Source organism: Penaeus monodon, chromosome 8 (genome assembly GCF_015228065.2).
Source record: "Penaeus monodon isolate SGIC_2016 chromosome 8, NSTDA_Pmon_1, whole genome shotgun sequence".
NCBI classification, from domain to species: Eukaryota; Metazoa; Arthropoda; class Malacostraca; order Decapoda; family Penaeidae; genus Penaeus; species Penaeus monodon.
Window position 1 is genome coordinate 355,321 of NC_051393.1, and position 9,063 is coordinate 364,383.

At 36.0% G+C, this 9,063-nt stretch overlaps 1 pseudogene; it reads right to left on the reverse strand.

Annotated features, from left to right (window-relative positions):
- The window catches only part of LOC119576458, a 65,669-nt pseudogene extending 57,504 nt beyond the window's left edge, over positions 1 to 8,165 (reverse strand).
- Between the last annotated feature and the right edge of the window lie 898 nt (positions 8,166 to 9,063).

Below are 9,063 nucleotides of genomic sequence, written 5' to 3' on the forward strand. Positions count from 1 at the left end.
TATTTATATATATATATAATATAATATATTATAAATATTATAATATTAAATATTTATATATATATTTATATTTTTATATCTATATATATATATATATTATATAAAATATATATATATTATATATATTTTTTATATATATATAATTTTAAAAATTTAATTAAAATTATATATATATATAAAATATAAAATAAATATATATATATATTTTATATATTAAAATATATATACTATTAACATATAATAATATATATAATATTTTAACATATAAAATATATTTATATATACTTTATTCCATTTATATACCCTATTTTACATATATATATTTCATATATAATTTCTTTTTATATATACACACACTTATATATAACATAAAATTATATAAAAATATATAACAATATACTATATATGTGGGTGTGTAAAAGTTATATATATATATATTATATATATATATTATATAAAATATATAATATAAATATATAATAAATATCTATATATATAATATATATCCTATATAATATTTTAATATATCTATTATAAATTAATTATATACAATATATATCATATATAAAAATTATATATAATTATACATATAATTATATATATACACACAAAAATTAATATATAAATATATATGAAAATATTATACATATATTGTATATATAATTAATATTTTAATTATAAATATGTGTTATAATATATATATATATTTTATGTATATCTATATATATATATAAATTTTTGTATATATATATATATATATGTGTATTTATATATATAATATATATATATACAATATATATAATATATTATATATATATATTATATATATATATATAACATATATAATATATATATATTTTATATATATATATATATATATATATATATATTATATATACATATTTATATATATAATATATTATTTTATATTATACTATATATATTATAATATGTATATATATACATATTATAGTATATATGTTATAAAATATATATATATATATTATTATATATATATATATATATAATTGTATATATATATTTTATATTATATATTTGTTTATATATATTTCTATATATATATATATATATATATATATTATATATATATAATTGTATATATATATATGGGGCCGCGGTGGCCGAATGGTTAGAGTGTTGGACTCAGGACTGTCACGACGGCAATTTGAGTTCGAGGGTTCGAGTCCCCGGGCCGTCGCGTTGTTTCCTTTGGGAAAGGGAAACTTCACCTCGATTGCCTGCCTAGCCCTGGGTGGCCAAGCCAACTCAAGTCAGTGCTGGGTAAATAGTGATGGTGACTCGATAAAAACACCGGGCGGAAGGCAATGGCAAACCACCGCTCTAAATTGCTAAGAAAAAATCATGGAAGCCCATGATCGTCAAGGCCGCGGTGGGCGAATGGTTAGAGCGTCGGACTCAAGACTGTCGGCAATCTGAATTCGAGGGTTCGAGTCACCGACCGCCGCGTTGTTCCCTTGGGCAAGAGACTTCACCTTGATTGCCTACCTAGCCACTGGGTGTCCAAGCCAGCCCAAGTCAAGTGCTGGTCCCAAAGCCCGGATAAATAGAGAGAATGATTACCTAAAAAGGTACCACCGGCACTCTCTGTGAAAAGGAACTGGGGACCCTATCACGTACTCACTCCAAGAGCATCACATGAAAACTTCAATCAAGTATCATGCTGTGACCACGGCGGCTCAGATATGAACCTACCGTTAAAAGATAAAGAAGATATATATATATATGTGTATATATATATATATATATATATATATATATATATATATGTATATGTTTTTATATATATATATATATATATATATATATATATATATATATATATGTATGTATGTATGTATATATATATATATAATTATTATATATATAAAATATATATATATTTATATATATATAATTTATATATATATATTTATATATATATATTTATATATATTTATATATATATATTTATATATATTTATATATAATGTAGTAATATTATATGTATATATATATGTATATATATATGTATATTTTAATGTATTATATATATATATAATATATAAAATTAAATGTATATATATATATGTATGTATGTATGTATGTATGTATGTATGTATGATATGTAAATTAACATATGTATTTATATAATGTATATATATACATAGAAATATATATAAATGTATTATATATATATATATATATAATATATATACATTTATAAATACACATGTTAATTTACATATTGTACATATACATATATATATTATAAAATATAATATATATATATATATATATATATATATATATATATATATATAGGGAGGGAGGGAGGGAGGGAGAGGGAGAGGGAGAGGGAGAGGGAGAGGGAGAGGGAGAGGGACGAGGGAGAGGGGAGAGGGGGAGAGGGAGAGGGGAGAGAGAGAGAGAAGAGAGAGAGAGAGAGAAGGAGAGAGAGAGAGAGAGAGAGAGAGAGAGAGAGAGAGGGAACTCTTCCTTGTGGGAGACCATATTAAATAAAAGATGAGATTGTTGAGGAGAAAAAATTGACTCAGTGTGGGTTATGATAATGAAGCGAGTTGTGAGTGCCATATTGTGATGTCATCATATCCCATATATAATGGCATCATAATATGGCACTCACAACTCACTTCATTATCAAAACTCACTTCATTATCACAACCCACACTCGGAAGGTTCGATTATAAAGGAAAAATTTAATAATTACACCCACATTCCGTCGTATACCATAAGATGATAGCTCTTTCAGACTGTGGTATCTGCATGTAGTGTCATATGTCTTTTCCCAGTCAAAGAAAATGGCTAATACTAAGTTTTGGTTATTTAATTTTCTATATGTGCCAGACGTTTGGCTGTGCTTTGAGAATAACAGAATCCAAATTTGGATGAAGATAGAAGACCAAATATTGTTGAAGATTGTCAGTAAAAAGGATAAGGAGACAGATAGGAGATGTGTAGCATACAGTAATGAATGTCATGAGGACCTTCACGTGTATTGTGGCATGACTATTAGGCAGAAAGGAGCTCAGTAGGGGAGAAGAAGGCACTGTAGGGTTCTGTAGAGGATAAGCAGATAGAGATGGGAATGTGTTCCTTGATTGTTTTAACCCTTTCCCGACGGGTGGTATTCATAGTGGCCCCAGCCCCACTGCCAGAGGCTCATATCGTCACCCTAGCATGTGCTACCACTCATGCCCAATACCAGCATCCCTTGCCTTTTCTTCGTAATACTAAGAACCTATGTTGTATTTTCAGTATTATTATTTTCTAAGGTCTCTATTTGCCATAATTCCTGATAAATCAAGACTATAGGATAATTTTGTTGTTATATAGACTCCATAGTTGATCATTATTCGCTCTTTAGTCTGAATAAAATAAGCAGTGTGTGGTATTATGGAGTTGAAACCCTAGGTTTTGTTGTATTTTCTTTTGCATTTTTTTTTTCCAAGTTATTTTATAAGATAAACTTTAGTTTCAACAGGTTTATATTATCACTTACATATAGATATAATTTTATGTTCATTGTTTTTATAAATACTCCCCCCACCCCCAAAAAAAAAATACATATCGGTATTTTCACGGGGTTTTACATCATCACTTCGTGAATACTATATATATCTCTGGCCAATGTAGTCGATTACCAATGTAATTTTTTTACACTAACAAAAAATAAACTCATGGTATGGCTATATATACACCATGGCATGTATGTACATGCCACCGGCATGCCATGGCATGTACGTACATGCCACCTGTCGGGAAAGGATTAATAGGATGGAACTGGGAAGAAAGGTGAGAGCCACTACTGACCTGGCTGAAATATGTAGTAAGTACAAAAGCAACTTGTAAAGTTCAGAATGAGATTGTTACGGATGTGGAGGACTGGGGCAGGATCAGGGGAATGTTTCCCTGAGAGTTTATAGATTCTACAACATAATGTAGAAATAGGTGTAGAGGAGGTAATTGTGGAGACGTAATTTTGCCAGCTAGTTTTAATTGAGATTTGGATTGTGCTACATAGTTTATCTGATGCTATTTTAAAATTTACAAACGCTGGTGTGTGGCTGGGGTATGACTCCATGCCACACACTTCAATCGAAGTGCATTGGAGCATTCAGTTTTCCACCATGGAACACATTTTGGTATGTATGGTCAGGAACTTCAGGAAATGGATATGAAGGCAGCACACAGAATGGTGATTGTGAAACAGGAAAGCATGTCTGATGTGAAAGAGAAGGAAGAGGGAGAATAGAGAGAGAGGTAAAAGTATGCCAGTCTGCTCTATCAAAGAACCAACATAGAGGGTTGGGGAGCAGTCATAGGAAGGAGAGAGGAGAATAGGGAAGTGATCACTATAAGGAAAGTGATCCAGAACTGACTAATTAAAGTCAAGATGAAGGGAAGGAGAGCAAAAAGAATGGTTATGGCATATAAAGGTTTGAGTGTGAATGTCGAAGTGGGTGGGGCGATCTGAGTTGAGAAGGATAAAGTCAGTCTTAGAAAGAAACCATTCTAGGAAACGGCCTCAGAAAGTAGTGGTTGAGTCTCTCTAAAGAGTGTGGTGACAGTTGAAATTGCCTACTATAAGGAAGGGTGATTGAAGTTGACAGAGTAAAGTTTCAAAGGCATTAAATTCATTGGGAAGAGAACGAGAAAAGTAAACTGAAACAACTGTGATCCAAAGGACAAGAAGATGCGTATAATTGTGCAAGGGACAGTGGTTTGGAAGGGAGGTATGGTGTATGATGTTTTTTTGATGGATGAGTATAGACAAGATAGAGAGTGAAGGGATATTAAATGATAATTTATAAGCAGTACTGGATGTGTTCTGAAGATTTCTTGGAGACAGATAATGGATGGGTTGTAGGAGGATATGAGGTACGAAGGCCAGGTCAGTGAGAACGGAAACCTTGAATGTTCCACTGTAAAACAGTCATTGTGGATCAATCATGACAGTAGAGATGATGTCTGAGAAATAGGAGTACCTGGGGATTGAGGTTGGGGATCAGAGGAAGTGGGTGAAGGTGTATTATCAGGGTCATCAGGGAAGGTGGGAGCCAGGTAAGGACATTTTGACAAAAGAGACAAAGGAGGGAGTGTTAGGGATAGCAGGGAAGGAGGGGGTTTTGATGTGGGAGGAGGAAAGGATAGGGTACGTTGGGAGGGAGTAGAGGGAAGAGGGTAGGGGAACACGAGGAGGAGGAGGATGGGTGTTGGCGGCCACTTTGAATGTAGCCAGAACAAGATTGGAGAAACTGCAGAATGGATGAGAGAGAGGAACTTTCTCGAGTCTTACTTAGGAAGTTTCTAATGTCCTCAAGGGTTTCTGGAGGGGATTTGGGTGGGGAGGTTTGGGAAACAAAAGATTTTTTATGAGGAGGTGAAGAGAAGAAGTATCTGAGGAGTAAAAGATGTAGATGTGGGAGGGGATGTGTTTGAAGACAATGGCAAGGAACATTTGGATTGACTGGTGCGGTAGATACATCAAGGAATAGGGAGAGACACAGAGGGAGTTGTAGATATTGGAGTATCTGGATTTAGTATGGAAAAAGGATTTGACTGGAAGAAAGGGGAAGTAGAGGCGGAAAGTTGAGGAGTAAGGGGAAGTGGTACTGAGGAAGATGTAGAGATTACTTGGGTAGAGAGGATAAGAGTAGAGTGAAGAATAGTATTAGAGTAAGGAGTGATTGAAAAACCTTGACAGCATGCTCTCTGTCTGGTCTCTCATAGAGTGAGGCAAAGTTTGTATCTGAGAATTGCTACTTCAGACTCAAACTTGTAGGCAGGGCTTCCCCTATAAAATATATTACAGGAGTCACTGCAATTAGCACATTTACAGGATTGTGCAGGGCAGTTTGAAATGACATGACCAGGTAGGGCACAAATATGGCAGCAGGTTGTAGAGCCAACATTTCTGACATGGAATGGGTGGGGGGTTGATATAGTCTGACAGGGCAAGATTCTCCTCCCATACAGACCTTATGAGGAAGGTCATGTCTACAAAAGGTAATCTTGGCATGGAGGAGTTGTGTAACACTGTACTGCTACTGCATTGTAGTCAGCTAGGCAGGCAAATAGGTTGTCTTCACAGTCTGACTAATCTTTGTTGTAGATGGGGCAATCAGCTGGGGAGATGAAAACAGTTCCAGTACATGTACTAAGGGAGGAGTGGGGTTGGGCAGGAATAGCTTTGCCAGTGAGGTCAACCAGAGTAGATAGAGCATGGGTTTGAGACTCAGATGTAACTATGACAAGGTGTGAGTGGAAGGAAACTTTGCCTACTTATTTTTAGAGGTACTGTTATTACCAAGGTAAGAGGCTGTTGGGGGAATCATAAAAATCTGTCTCATTTGGCTGGGCTAAATAGGGTATTCAAAAGGTTTGTAGAAGTGGGAATTGTAGAGGGGTGAGGTCGGGTGGAGGAGGGAGTGGTGTGGAGGAAGGGAGTGGTGTGAGGATGAGGGCACTGCGACTGAAGAGTTCTAATATGTTTGAAAGTGAAGACAATTGTGCAGGAGGTGGGTTGGAAGATATTGGGAGTTATAACCTAGGTAGATGATTTAGGATGAGTCAAGTTAAGTTTGTGACAATCAGGGGGGTGTAGCAGCAGTGTTCAGAGCTATGATCATAGGAGTCAGGGGTCAGTCAATCAGAGGAATTAGATTCAGAGAGGCTATATGATAAAGGGACAAGCCTCCATGCCCCTAATAAGGGCACAATATATTAATTACTGGCCAGGGTAAGCCTGGAATAAGTTAAGAAACCAGGTCCACCCCTCAGGGCCCCCATGAGGGGTAAGGGCTAGACAATTTGCCAAGGGAAGACTGTGCTTACGGCTCCCTGAGGCTGTTTGTGATTGGTACAGAGTCAGTCTTTCTTCCTTCTGGCATGTCTCTTACCCCTTAAGAATTGGACAGGGGAAGGGATGGGGAAGATAAGGAAAAGCAAGGTAAGAAAAGACATTGCAAAATTAGTAGAAGCAAGGGCTGAGGCCCAAGGTAAGGCTGATCCCCAGCCTCAGTCTCCGTCTCCCAGGCCCCCACGACAACATTGGCCAAGGGACAGTGGGTTGGGGAAGAAAGTAGAAGCTAATCCCAGATAAAAAGTAACTTAAAACTTGGTAACTTATTACCCTCTCATGTATTTGCTGAAATATTTTTTTCGCATATTTACGACTACATTGTCATGTAAATAATGAAGATAAGTTGACAAATATAAAAAGTATATAACAGTGTTTTAGACTTTGAAAATAGAATAAAGGTAATAATAATAATAATACATCAAAAAGGTAAAACAATATAAAAAACATTAAGATCGTTTCTACTTATTTTTGACAGCATAACAAACCTAGTTTCTTTCTCGTTTAACTGGCTTTCTGAGAGTTATCAATTACTGTTCCTACTGCTTTAGCCCTTAATTACACTCAATATCGTCTAAGGCCACACCTAAAGCGGGTGCAAGGACCGGAGTCTGGGCTGAAGGACTTCTTCTTTCTTCTTTGATAGTGTTTCGGACTACTGTCTAGCCTTTATTCCCTTCTTCTTTCTTTCCTCGACGTCCCTCCTCCTTCTTCTTCCTCTGGGTCTGTGGCCGAAGGACGACTCTTTTCGCGCCAATCGGGTGTTTACTCGCGATCAACGTCTGCCTCAGATTCCTCTAACGAAAGAGGATCCACACAAATATTAGATTAGGAAAATGTAACAAAAATACGAAAACTATGAAGATTTTCCCGCATCAAAATATACTATTTACTTGCATGTACATTTAAATTTGATTTTTGTATTTCAATCGGTATTAATACGTAAAAATACCCGTGTTTACAACTTCTCAACGTCAGCCAACCTCCAGCCGAGAAGACGAAAATCCACACCAACAGAAGAAAAAGTCCGACCACGTCAGAAATACTATGGATAAAAGCTCTTAAAATACATTGCTACCCAACCGGTATTTATTATTCAACAGTACCCATCACCTGAAAGAGTTCTCGCGGACGACCAGACAGCCCCCGCACAGACCAGCGCCGGGAGAGATGGCGATGGCGAGCTCCAAGGCCGAGGACGTGTTGGGCGAGAAGTGGGACCGCTGCGTCGCCGACGCGCTCATCAAGATAGGTGGGCTCGGGCTGCCGCTCCTGCGACGGGCGATTGCACCGTCTCTTACGCTTTGGAATGTAGTCTTTGGTACTTTGGCGGATATTGCTTTGCCATTGCCAGTATTTTTATTTATTATTATTTTTTGTAATATGTGTTGCTCCTCCTCCTTTATTGAGGAATGTGAATTCGGTGTGCTTTTACTCGTGGTAGTTCCTGGATAACGAACATGACATTTTATTTGTTGCTTATCGAGGTAATTTCTATAACTTTACAGACCAAGTGACTATATATAGGTAACGCTACTGCAGTGTCTATTGCAGGTTAAAGTTAAAATTTCAAAATAAAGCTTCGGGCACAATTTCAATGCATGCAGGAGTACCACAGGGCAGCATACTCAGCCCAACACTTTATACATTACACATAAATGACCTTTAAAACCCCATACACACAGACTCACTATCCTCTATGCTGCTGATATGCACCTTAATGACGAACTCGACACCGTCTCGAGATGGGAGCATAAATGGTGTATCAAGACTAATGCGACAAAAACAAATGTTCTCATTATAAAACCACGAAAACTTCCTCCTTACATTTACCTTCGATTTCATTATCATATTGATTCAAAGGCCGCCTTGGCAAGAAGAACCTTACATTCGCTTTTTCGATTTAAAAGTGCGGCCCCATGCACAAAGCTGCATCTATACAAAACACTAATCAAACCTCTCCTCACATACACATCACTTGCACTCTCACAAACAGCACACACTAACAAGCGCAATCTCCAGCTTGTTCAGAATAAAGCACTCAGATGGGTCTATATGGTAAGTTGGGATCAATTTATTAAAACATCTGAACTCCACGAGGAAGCTTCTTTGCTTCCTCTGTACATCGAGTGGCATAGGTTGGTCTGTGAACAGACCGACAA